Source organism: Nicotiana tabacum, chromosome 24 (genome assembly GCF_000715075.1).
Source record: "Nicotiana tabacum cultivar K326 chromosome 24, ASM71507v2, whole genome shotgun sequence".
NCBI classification, from domain to species: Eukaryota; Viridiplantae; Streptophyta; class Magnoliopsida; order Solanales; family Solanaceae; genus Nicotiana; species Nicotiana tabacum.
The window spans coordinates 41,044,797-41,054,691 of record NC_134103.1 but is presented as its reverse complement, the minus strand read 5'-3'; the positions used below and the strand labels follow the sequence as shown (position 1 = coordinate 41,054,691).

General features: G+C 39.8%; 1 long non-coding RNA gene across 1 annotated transcript; it reads left to right on the top strand.

Annotated features, from left to right (window-relative positions):
- Positions 1 to 350: 350 nt before the first annotated feature.
- LOC107821410 (uncharacterized) lies at positions 351 to 3,201 on the top strand. Its single transcript, XR_001656129.2, has 3 exons — positions 351 to 639; positions 829 to 931; positions 2,861 to 3,201. It is a non-coding gene; the product is annotated as an uncharacterized LOC107821410 (long non-coding RNA).
- The last annotated feature ends 6,694 nt before the right edge of the window (positions 3,202 to 9,895 follow it).

Below are 9,895 nucleotides of genomic sequence, written 5' to 3'. Positions count from 1 at the left end.
AATTTAAGGGCCCTTGAGCTTGATCTTGAATCTACATTTGTTGCCACGAATAATGATCTTGGATTCAACTAGCACGAACTTTGATTTGAACTCGTACCATTTGAATCTTGATTTGTTCTTCATTCTTGAGCTTGAACTTGATTTATTGAACTTGAACTTGATTGTTTGAAGCTTGAAACTTGTAGAGAAATTTGCGGCGTTTGATCCACGAGCTCTCTCTTGCTTCTTATTATAACTTCTGGTCCTTTTTTCACTACAAGAAAAAGCTTAATTTGTGGGGGTTTATTTAGGGAGGTCATAAGAAACCCCCACTATTCGTTAGTTTTGTGGCGTTTGTGTCAATCCCCTCAAAATAATTGTATTTGTGGAGGTTTATGTATAGAGGTTATAAAAGAACCCCACTAAAAGCCAGTCAAAATTTTGATTCTTTATGTTTCCCGCGATTTTCTTAATCCAACTATGACCAATTCTCTCCATTCCTTTTTCTTTTTGATATTCCCTCATTTTTTTGCTCTGTAAAAATTCACAAAATAATAGTTGCTGCCCAACCTCATTTTTCATATTTCTCTGCTCTCGTCGTTATTGCCCAACCCTTGTCGCTCTGTCTCCCTATCGCAGGCCACCATCCCCAAAACTCAGGTATTATAACTCATCTCTCGCTACTCTCTATCAATCTCTGTCGCTGCCCATAGACTTCGTCAGTCAAACCTTAATTTTGCTGGTGGAAAATTAAAGCTAGAAAAACATTCAGTGTTTATTTTCCAAGAATTGATTGAGCATAACTCGTCCAGTTTTTGTTTCCTTGCATTTTTCATTGATATTCTGCAGATCCCACTTAATATTTTACTATTGTAAAGTCAGCAAAAGTTTACCATTGTGAAGTCAGCAATGACTTAGTGCTCTTTTCATCACTATTCTACAACTCTACAAGGTATAATAGATCCCTCTTTTGATTCTTACCATTGTAATTTTATATTCTTTCTGTTATTTTAATCTTATTCTTGTGTACAGACAAATATAATCATTGTTGATATGTGACTTGTGAGATTATTTTTACTGTATTTTCTTATGTGCATAGTGCATGCCAATTGTTTGATGAAATACACGTATTCTTCCATTGAACTCTGCAAGCAGATAAAAAGAATAAAATGAGCCTATGTATAGCAGAAATTTGAACTTACGTGTTCGGAGATGCAATAGGCTATGTATGAGGTAAACCTCACCTCTCTAAATTAACTTTTCTTCATATATAATTGGTGACATCATATGTTCGATAATTCTCTTATTGCTTGGGGTTATTAACAAGGTCTTATGTAAGCTTCCTTTGCTACTCAACTGATCCTCTCAAGTAAGAGGCGTTTTTCACACCAACTGAAAGTTTAACCTTAGAGCTTTAGGCTGGTTGAATAAATTGAACTATGACCATATTCATCAACCAAAAATAAAAAATTAAAGAATAAAAGTCATAATTATAAATTGTAGATGTTGCTATGACTATTGGATAGTGCTTCATTTCCTATAAAGATACCCAATGCACGACCAATAACTTCGGGTGCCCAATAAATAGGTGCTTGCATATTTTTGCTACAAAACAAGTCCATTGGGTTTAATAGGGGGGAAAGGTTAGGGAAAGACTATATATACTTGCCCCTCATGGTCCTTACTCACCTCATGTTATTAGAAATTTGTAGTAGTTGGGACATACTTCATACTTCAACTTCTCTCAATGATTAATAAAATACAAGAAGTTACAGAAACTATATTCTAATTTTTGCAATTGGGTGGGAGCTTTGTACTTTATATTCTGCCTGGCAAGGATTTATATTTTGTATTTATCTTTGGTAGTCAAAATGGTTAGTGAGGATTCATATATCTAATCATACTAGCTTGAAAATTGAGGCGTAATAGTAATAGTTGTTGTAGTACAGTTGTTGTTGTCCTTAGTTTTATTAGGAGACTACTCTCTTCTTATAAAAAAAATATTTACTTCATTTTTTCAGTCGCGTGAGATTCATGTTTGTCACTGTTTGAGCTCCTAAGCATTTATTTTATTTTCAGTATAATAAAATATGGCTGTTGGATTTCCATGTTAGTCAAGGAAATAAATAATGAGGTAGAACTTTATCAATATGTTTTCTAAAAGCTCAAGTGCAGTGTTAGTTCTAAGGTTGCTTTCCTCTGGAAGGTTGTGACTTCTGAGAAAGCTTACTAGTTAAAAATTATTTGCAATAGTAGATATAGCTATGGAAAGAAATAGTTTATTTAGATTGGTCAATGAAACCATGTGTTTGTCAAGGCTCTGCATAATTTTAACCTATAAAAAAGGCTCTGCATAATTTGAATTTCTGATTGCATTGGATGTAAACCTTTTTAACTTTATCTATAACATATGCTCTGGACAAGTTGAACATTTTTTTTCCATAAAACTTATCTTGTTCAACCAGTTAACAATTAAATCCAAGACTAACTCTATGTCTAGTACCATAACGAGAATAAGTACTACTGTGTAGTTTACGACTTCAACAAACTCATACTTTTCCATTGATTTAGTGTTGCCATGAATGATGAAAAATGATTGGCCTTGTTGTAGCTCATCAATATGCTTTTTCCTTTGGTTTGTCAAAAGTAAAAACTGAGTTGCCTTCAACAAACTCTGAGTTATGGATGGTATAGTACTCAATAAAATTGTGGTTACTTTGATGTCAAAATGCTTCGCTTTTAATGTGTTATTAATTGCCTTTGTTTGATGTTAAAATGTATCACTTCAAAATCATTACACTTTGCATGTATGCTCATTGCTTTAAAGTTTATATTTGCCGAACGTGCTTTTACGTATAATCTTTGAATTTTCTTTTCATAGTTAGGGAGGGTGAATTGAAGCACATGGATGCAGCACAACTGAGAGAGTATGGTCACAACATGGTTAAAATTCATTGTTGATTATTACAAGAATATTGAGAACTCCCTGTTCTTAGTTAAGTTCAGGTTTTTATAACCCATCAATTTCTTTGCCATTGTATCATTACCATGTTATTGCGGTATTGCCAAGAGTTAATAGTTTTCTTAAGAGTTTTTGTACCTGCCTGTCAGTTGTGTTTCGGCAGTCTATGGAGCCTTAGCTAGAGAGCAGTACTCTATTTTATTTAGAATAAATGGTGGAGCTAAATGTTATAATAATGAATATATATACAGTTTTTACTATCCTATCTAGTTGGTCACCATATTAGATATCATACTTGATAATAGCTTTGTTTAATTTGGTATGGATTTGAATTTGTAATGTTTCTCACAATGGTTGTTTCTAATAAAATTTGACTTATATTATAACTTATTCAATAAAATTATCTATTTAACTGTGGCAAAATGAACTACCACTAACTTTGTTTTGAACATTAATATCATATTTGGGGGGGAAGGGGGGGGAGGTTATAAAACCCCATATATTTTTTTTAATGCTGAAATCATATTGTGGGGGTTTAAAAATCCCCGAATTTTTTTTTTTGAAACACTAAAACCATATTAATGGAGGTTCTAAATTGTCACAAATTGATTTAAAACTCTCACAATGTAAAAAGTCATTTTGCGACGGTTGTCGTGGATGTTTTAAAAAACCGCCTCAAATATGCTCGTGACGAACGTAACTGTAGCGTTTTAAAAAATCGCCTCAATACAATTTGTTGGGGGTCAAAAACCATCACAAATTGACAAAATAACCCCCATAAATTGAGCCTTTTCTTGTAGTATTTTTAGGTTATGAAGACCCCTATTTATAGTTATGGGAGGGAAGAGTTGTGATGAGAACAAACTCTTTCCGACCAATCAGATTTAAGAGTGACAAGACCCCATTTGATTGGTCAAAATATGTTACTTGCACACGTGGCATGATTTCAATGGCCTTTTAATTTGACTTGGCATGCCTTGTCATTTTGACACGTGGCACGATCCTATTGGCTCTTCTGTTTGACTTGGCGTGCCACGTCATTTGACACGTGGCACCAAATTGGGCCTCTAGGAAGATGTCGTCTTAGGCTTAATGAAGTGGGCTCATTATTTGTAGTCCAATTATATGGGCTAGCCCAATGGATTAAGGTCTTTATTTAATCCATATATATATTGGACTTATAATTAATACAACTATATTAGCCCAATAAATTTATTTGAACTATTATAACTTGAATTTAAAATATAATCCAAATTATTTTACGGATTTAATTCCAATAAAATCTGCGTTTCATGCCCGCATGTCTCGATAGACAGGTCGAGAGTCCTACAAGTAGGCGATCAGCTCAGCGGAATATGTTGGTGCACTCCATTTGCTCCGTAGTTGCTTGTTTGGTCAGTATGATTTAGATGTGTATTGTTTGGTATGGCGGGGCTCTGTCCCGACCTTTATGATAATTATGTATTCTTAGAGGCTTATAGACAGATGTCATGTACCTAAAATATTGTATGGCCTTGTCGGCCTATGTTCAATGTATGAGTGGTTATTTTGGTCTTATAGGCCTATATGTCTTATGTATAAGTTGGTATTACATAATGTATTCTACCTATCTCACAGTAGCCTCTCCGGCTCAGTTATCTATGATAGTATGATACGAAAAGATACGTTATGTTGGTACTCGGTTGAGTAAGGAATCGGGTGCTTATCGCGGCCCATCGGTTTGGATCGTGACAAAAGTGGTATCGGATATTTTAATTTCCTCTCCTTTAATATCAAGTGGATCCCAATAAGTCATGTCGTTAAAGAGAAAAATTAAAATTTCAATATTAAATAATTTCTAAAAAGATAAAAATGTCATTTTTAATCTTCATAAAATTGACAAATGGCATATATTTTGTTGAATTGAAGTACAAATCTTATTAATATGGGTGTGCTGTAAAGTTGAAAATTGTAAGTCTTGTAAAGACTACTGCTGTTATAATTTGTAATGTGCTTAACTATTTTTAACTTTGTTTACCCTTAAAATGGATAACAATTGAATTTGTACGCGGTTAAGAATATGTAGATTGATTTAACACAAATAATCAAGAATATTAGATAAACGAGTTAAAGACAAAATGAATGATCAAACCAATTGTAACGTTACGGCCCAACTCGAACTCAGGTTGAACATTAGTTTTGCCCTCAATCGGACCCTTAGTTCGAAGCCAATTATGAATAAAGAACAAACAGTAAAGTAAGAACTTCACAATAGCTAGAAAGCAGAAAAATGAATTTGTATTGCCTTGGTTTGCGTGTTATAATGTGTGTTATCAAAGAAAAACTTCTCCTTTATATAGTATGAGAGTTTCATCCCTAGTACAAGTCTAAAAAAGGTAAAAATCTTCCTTTCTCGTTAATTACTTATTTGTAACCGACATCGGGCAAGATCTGTGCCGTGATATCCGGTTAGTTACGGACATCACGGCTCTCTGTTAGTCGTGCGTGATCGCTTGCCATATTTCCCGAGGTCTTAGAGCTCGTTTCGAGTCTAGGGAGCGTTGCTTTATCACGCCCGACGATGAGCACATTGTTCACCTTTCATAGGTCTTGGTACGAAAGGCTCCCAGCCTCGATTTCAACCTCATGTGTCGGTGCCCTCCTTCCGTCTTCTTCACCGGGAAATAAGGGTATGAATTGTCCCCGATTTTACCTGTATACAGATAGTCCGCCATTTTCCAGGGAGTAGGTTCGTCGGATCGATTAGAAACGAATAGATGAACCCCGATTTCTTCCCTCGTACGTTATAACTGAGATAACAGGTAAATCAAAACGTCCCATCAGTCGCGTCGTTCTGACTTCGGACACGTGTCGGTCATCGGCTGGCTGTCTTCGAATGTGAAACGTTGCGCATTGATTGCATTTTCCCTTATAAAAACTTCGACCTTTTACACTTCTTTCACTTTCCGATCTTAGCTTTTACCTTTGAATTTTCTAACGGCTTTTAACTTTTTCAAATCTCCATGCCATGCCTCTTGAGCCTTCATATCTTCATCTCTAATCTTCAAACCCTTCATACTCTTTCTTCAAATCTTCATATTTTTCCTTCGAATCTTCATATTCTCCTTCAAGTCTTCATACTTCCATTCAAATCTTCATATTTTCCCATATCACGATGGCTAAAACTTCCAAGTTCGTGCCTTAGCAGGCTGCCCCCTCGTCTTTCCACCCGGCCGCAGATGCCGAGGTGGCCATTCCCGGGGTGGCTCAGGAGCCCTCCATGAAGAGCTTCATACCTGGGGGCTGCTCTATCGGGGATGACTTCAAGATTGAGAAGGCCTCTAGTCAACAAGACCGAGGCGAGGGATCATGGAGATACATATGCTCTGTCACTGAAGAAACCCTACTCGTAGTCCGAGCAGATTGCAAGTGGGAGGGCAAGGACGTGGTCATCCTCGGGCCCAATGATAATATTACTACTCATGTGAAGGAGTATCTGAGTGTTTACACTTACCCCTTCACGATCGCCCCTGTGGATCCCATAGTTCTTGCTTTCTGTAAGAGGTATGAGGTGTGCCTTGGAAAAATCCACCCATCCTTCTGGAGGATTGTGATCCTCTTGCACAATTTCGTGATCAACACTGAGTCTCCTCGGTTCACCCTCGACCACCTACTCCGCCTGTACAGTCCCTGAATCTTCCGAGGGGGATTGATCACGTTCGTCCGCGGAGGAAGCAAGGCTCCTTTCTCGAGCATTGACGAGGACCGGGACCGAGGTTGGAAGCGGAGGTTCGTTCGAGTGAAAACTGAAGACCCGATTTCCACCGAGTTTCTGCCGTTCCCTGAGGAGTGGAACGCATCCCGTAAGTATTGTCTTTCTTGGGTATTTCTTCCTTTTTATTTCTTTTTCTCATCGCTTGTGTTTGTGGTCGTGCAACTGTTTCCCAAGTTCCAGATGCAATCCCCCGATTCAAGGAGTGGATCGAGGGGATTTGTAAGTAGATGTTGTACTCCGAGCGCGCATGGCGCAATCTCTTGAAGGGAAAATGGGAGGCCCGTTCTTATGGTAAGGTTCTTCCCTGAAATAGTTACCCTCACGCTCTTAACTCATATAGTGCTAACATTTTCTTCTTCCTTATAAGTCTGCCTAAGACCGCCGAACTTAGGCCGCTTGATGAGGATGAAGATCTGTCTTTGCCTGTCGAGCCCTCCGTTTCGGGACAGCCCGAGGCTGCCACGAAGGAGGAGAAGAATAAGAAAAAGAGAAAGTCCTCGGGTTCCCCGGACCCCGAGGGGAAGAGGAAGAAGGGGGAGGCCACTCGGGCCCGAAAGCCCAAGAAAAATACCAAGTCCAGGGCACCGGACCCTGGCTATCTCTACCGGCTCAGGGATGATCCCGAATAAGATGACATCTTCATCGCTCATGGATCGACCCCTACTGGGGAGCAGGTGACGACCGAGAAAGGGGACCACGAGGTCGATCCCCTGATGGCTCGGGAACTTGAGGGGAATATGGAGGCTGCGACCTTCCAGGAAGACGCTCCTGTTTCAAAGGAGGCAACCGATGTCATTGACATCATGTAGACGTCCTCCTATACCGAGTCCATGCTCGACGAGGCCCAAGCAGGCAAAGAAAAGTCAAGTGATGGAGTCCAGGGTTTAGATGATCTCCTCAACTCCTTTTTTGACAGCATGGACATGTCCATATTGGAGGATTTTTCGGGCTGAGCCACATGGAGATACCGGAGAAGGACATGCCCTCGGGAGTTGGCGGGGTGAGTTCGAACCCAAGACTAGTGAAGTAATTCCTTACCCCGAGCATGGACCCCGAGTGCAAGAGAATGATCTTTCTCACAATCCTGGAGGATGCTCGGGTCCTGTCTACTCCAGTGGGAGTAGCCAGCTACCTTCGATGCCTAGTGACTGAGGAGGATCAGGAAAAGATGAATGAGGTGGGCACGTCAAGTCTTTTCAATGAGGCACAATAGGCGCTGAACCGGGTAAGGCGTCAACACATTTGTACCTCTTTATGAATCCCATTTACAAGCTTCAGTGCTTCACCATGAAACCTTCCTCCGGTACCGCTTGGAAATTAGCCAGCTCGAGTTCGAGCTCAAAAAGTAGGTCTAGAAGAAGCACATATACATGCTTCTTAGTGAGCAACAAGACGAGGCCCTTAAAGACCTCCCAATTCTTCAGGCCGAGCTGGAAAAAACACAGAAGGAGGCCTCGACCCTGAAGCGGGAACATGCCGACCTGGTTGATAAGGTAAAGGTCTTTGAAGCTAAAAATGAGGAGCTAGTCGTGGTGACTAACAACATAACTTCGCAGGTCCAACAAAAGATTAACCTGATCGACCAGTTATGGGCTGAGATGGATGAGGTCAAATCCACGATCGAAGTATGAAAGGGCAAGATAAACCTATTAGCCTCGGAGAAGGAAGCTGCGAAGGTGGAGCTGGCATCGGGTGAGAACCAACTTTGGGTGGTGAAGGACAAAGTTGATAAGGGGTCTCGGTTGAACAATGATCTCCGGGCATAGCTGAGCTCGACCGTCGCGGAACGGGATGCTCTCGGAAGAGAATATGTGGAACTGAGGTCCAAATTGGACACAACTTCTGCTAAATCCCTGGAAATGGTGGACCAGTACAAGGCCGATGTGGAGGCAGCCGAGACGCGGCTAAAGACAAAGATAAAATATATGCAGCGGATGTCTCGAAGAGAGATCCACGTCCGAGGTTTCGACCTATCGGCCGAGATCAAAGAAGCTAAGAGGCTTGAGTCCGAGGAAAAGGAGCTCTACGAGCCTGAGAGAGCCGAAGGCTCCAAGGGTTCCGAAGGCTCCGAGGGCTCTAACAGTTATGGCGACGAATCGGGCCCCGGTGAAGACCAGGCGTAGATGCCTTAGTACCTTTTCAGTTTTTTATTTTTCCTTTTTTTTTTATTTATTTTGAGGTCGTTCTATCGGGCCTTTGTGTGTGTGTGTGTGTATATATATATATATATATATATATATATATATATATATATATATATATATATATATATATATATATGAAAAGACACGATATATATATATATACCTTTTCATATTTTCCCTTTCTGAAAATATCGTGTCTTTACTTTTCCAGCATCTTCTTGCAACTTTTATTTGTATATTGTTTTTGGTGCGTTGCCATAGAATTAGATGTAGTTCCGGGGTATTCATTTTTCGGAAGTTCGAACGAAGCCCGACTTTGATGAAGCTTTGTTTGCTCAAGGCTTTGGACCCTTGGTGAGACCGTAGGTTCCCAAGATTCTTAAGTGTTTTTAGACGATATTTTTGCTGAGGGTAATCTTTTAGTAGGTTTTGTATTTTTCTAAAGGCCTTACTTTCTGGTTACAGGCTTCGAACTTCTCAGAGTCGTTTTTAGGGTGGTCGTAGCCTTTTATATTTGGGCCCCGCCTAATAGATTTGATGCTTCGGACTTCTTAGAGCCCGGGTCATCAGATATTTTTTCGGGCGACAGTCCCGAGTAGGGGTAGCCCTGGGGCTCGATAGTCCCCGAGTAGGGGTAGCCCGTGGGCTCTAGGATCCAGGATCAAAGAAGCAAAAATTTGTAACAGCAAAGCAAAAATTTATTTTATTTCTTAGTATGCAAGGTACAAGATCGAAAGCGCAAAAACAAACTTGTGTCATGGCTAGACCGGACTATGTGAGCACGATTCGTACGACCGTTTGGCCCTTACAATGGATCCTAACTACCAAGCCTTAGCTTTTAGCATACAAAATTTTCTTCTTTCCTCGCTAAAGACCTTAATCTGAGGGTAATGGACCCCAGTATTCGAGGTCAAACTCGTGAGGGCTCGGATACTATTGAGCTGAAGCGAACGATCATTGAATATGGTCTAAAACTAGTCTTCGAATTTAAGTTGGCATATTTTACTATTGCCTCGTTAAAAATCTGGCTGAAAAACCCATTTTGGGACAAAACTG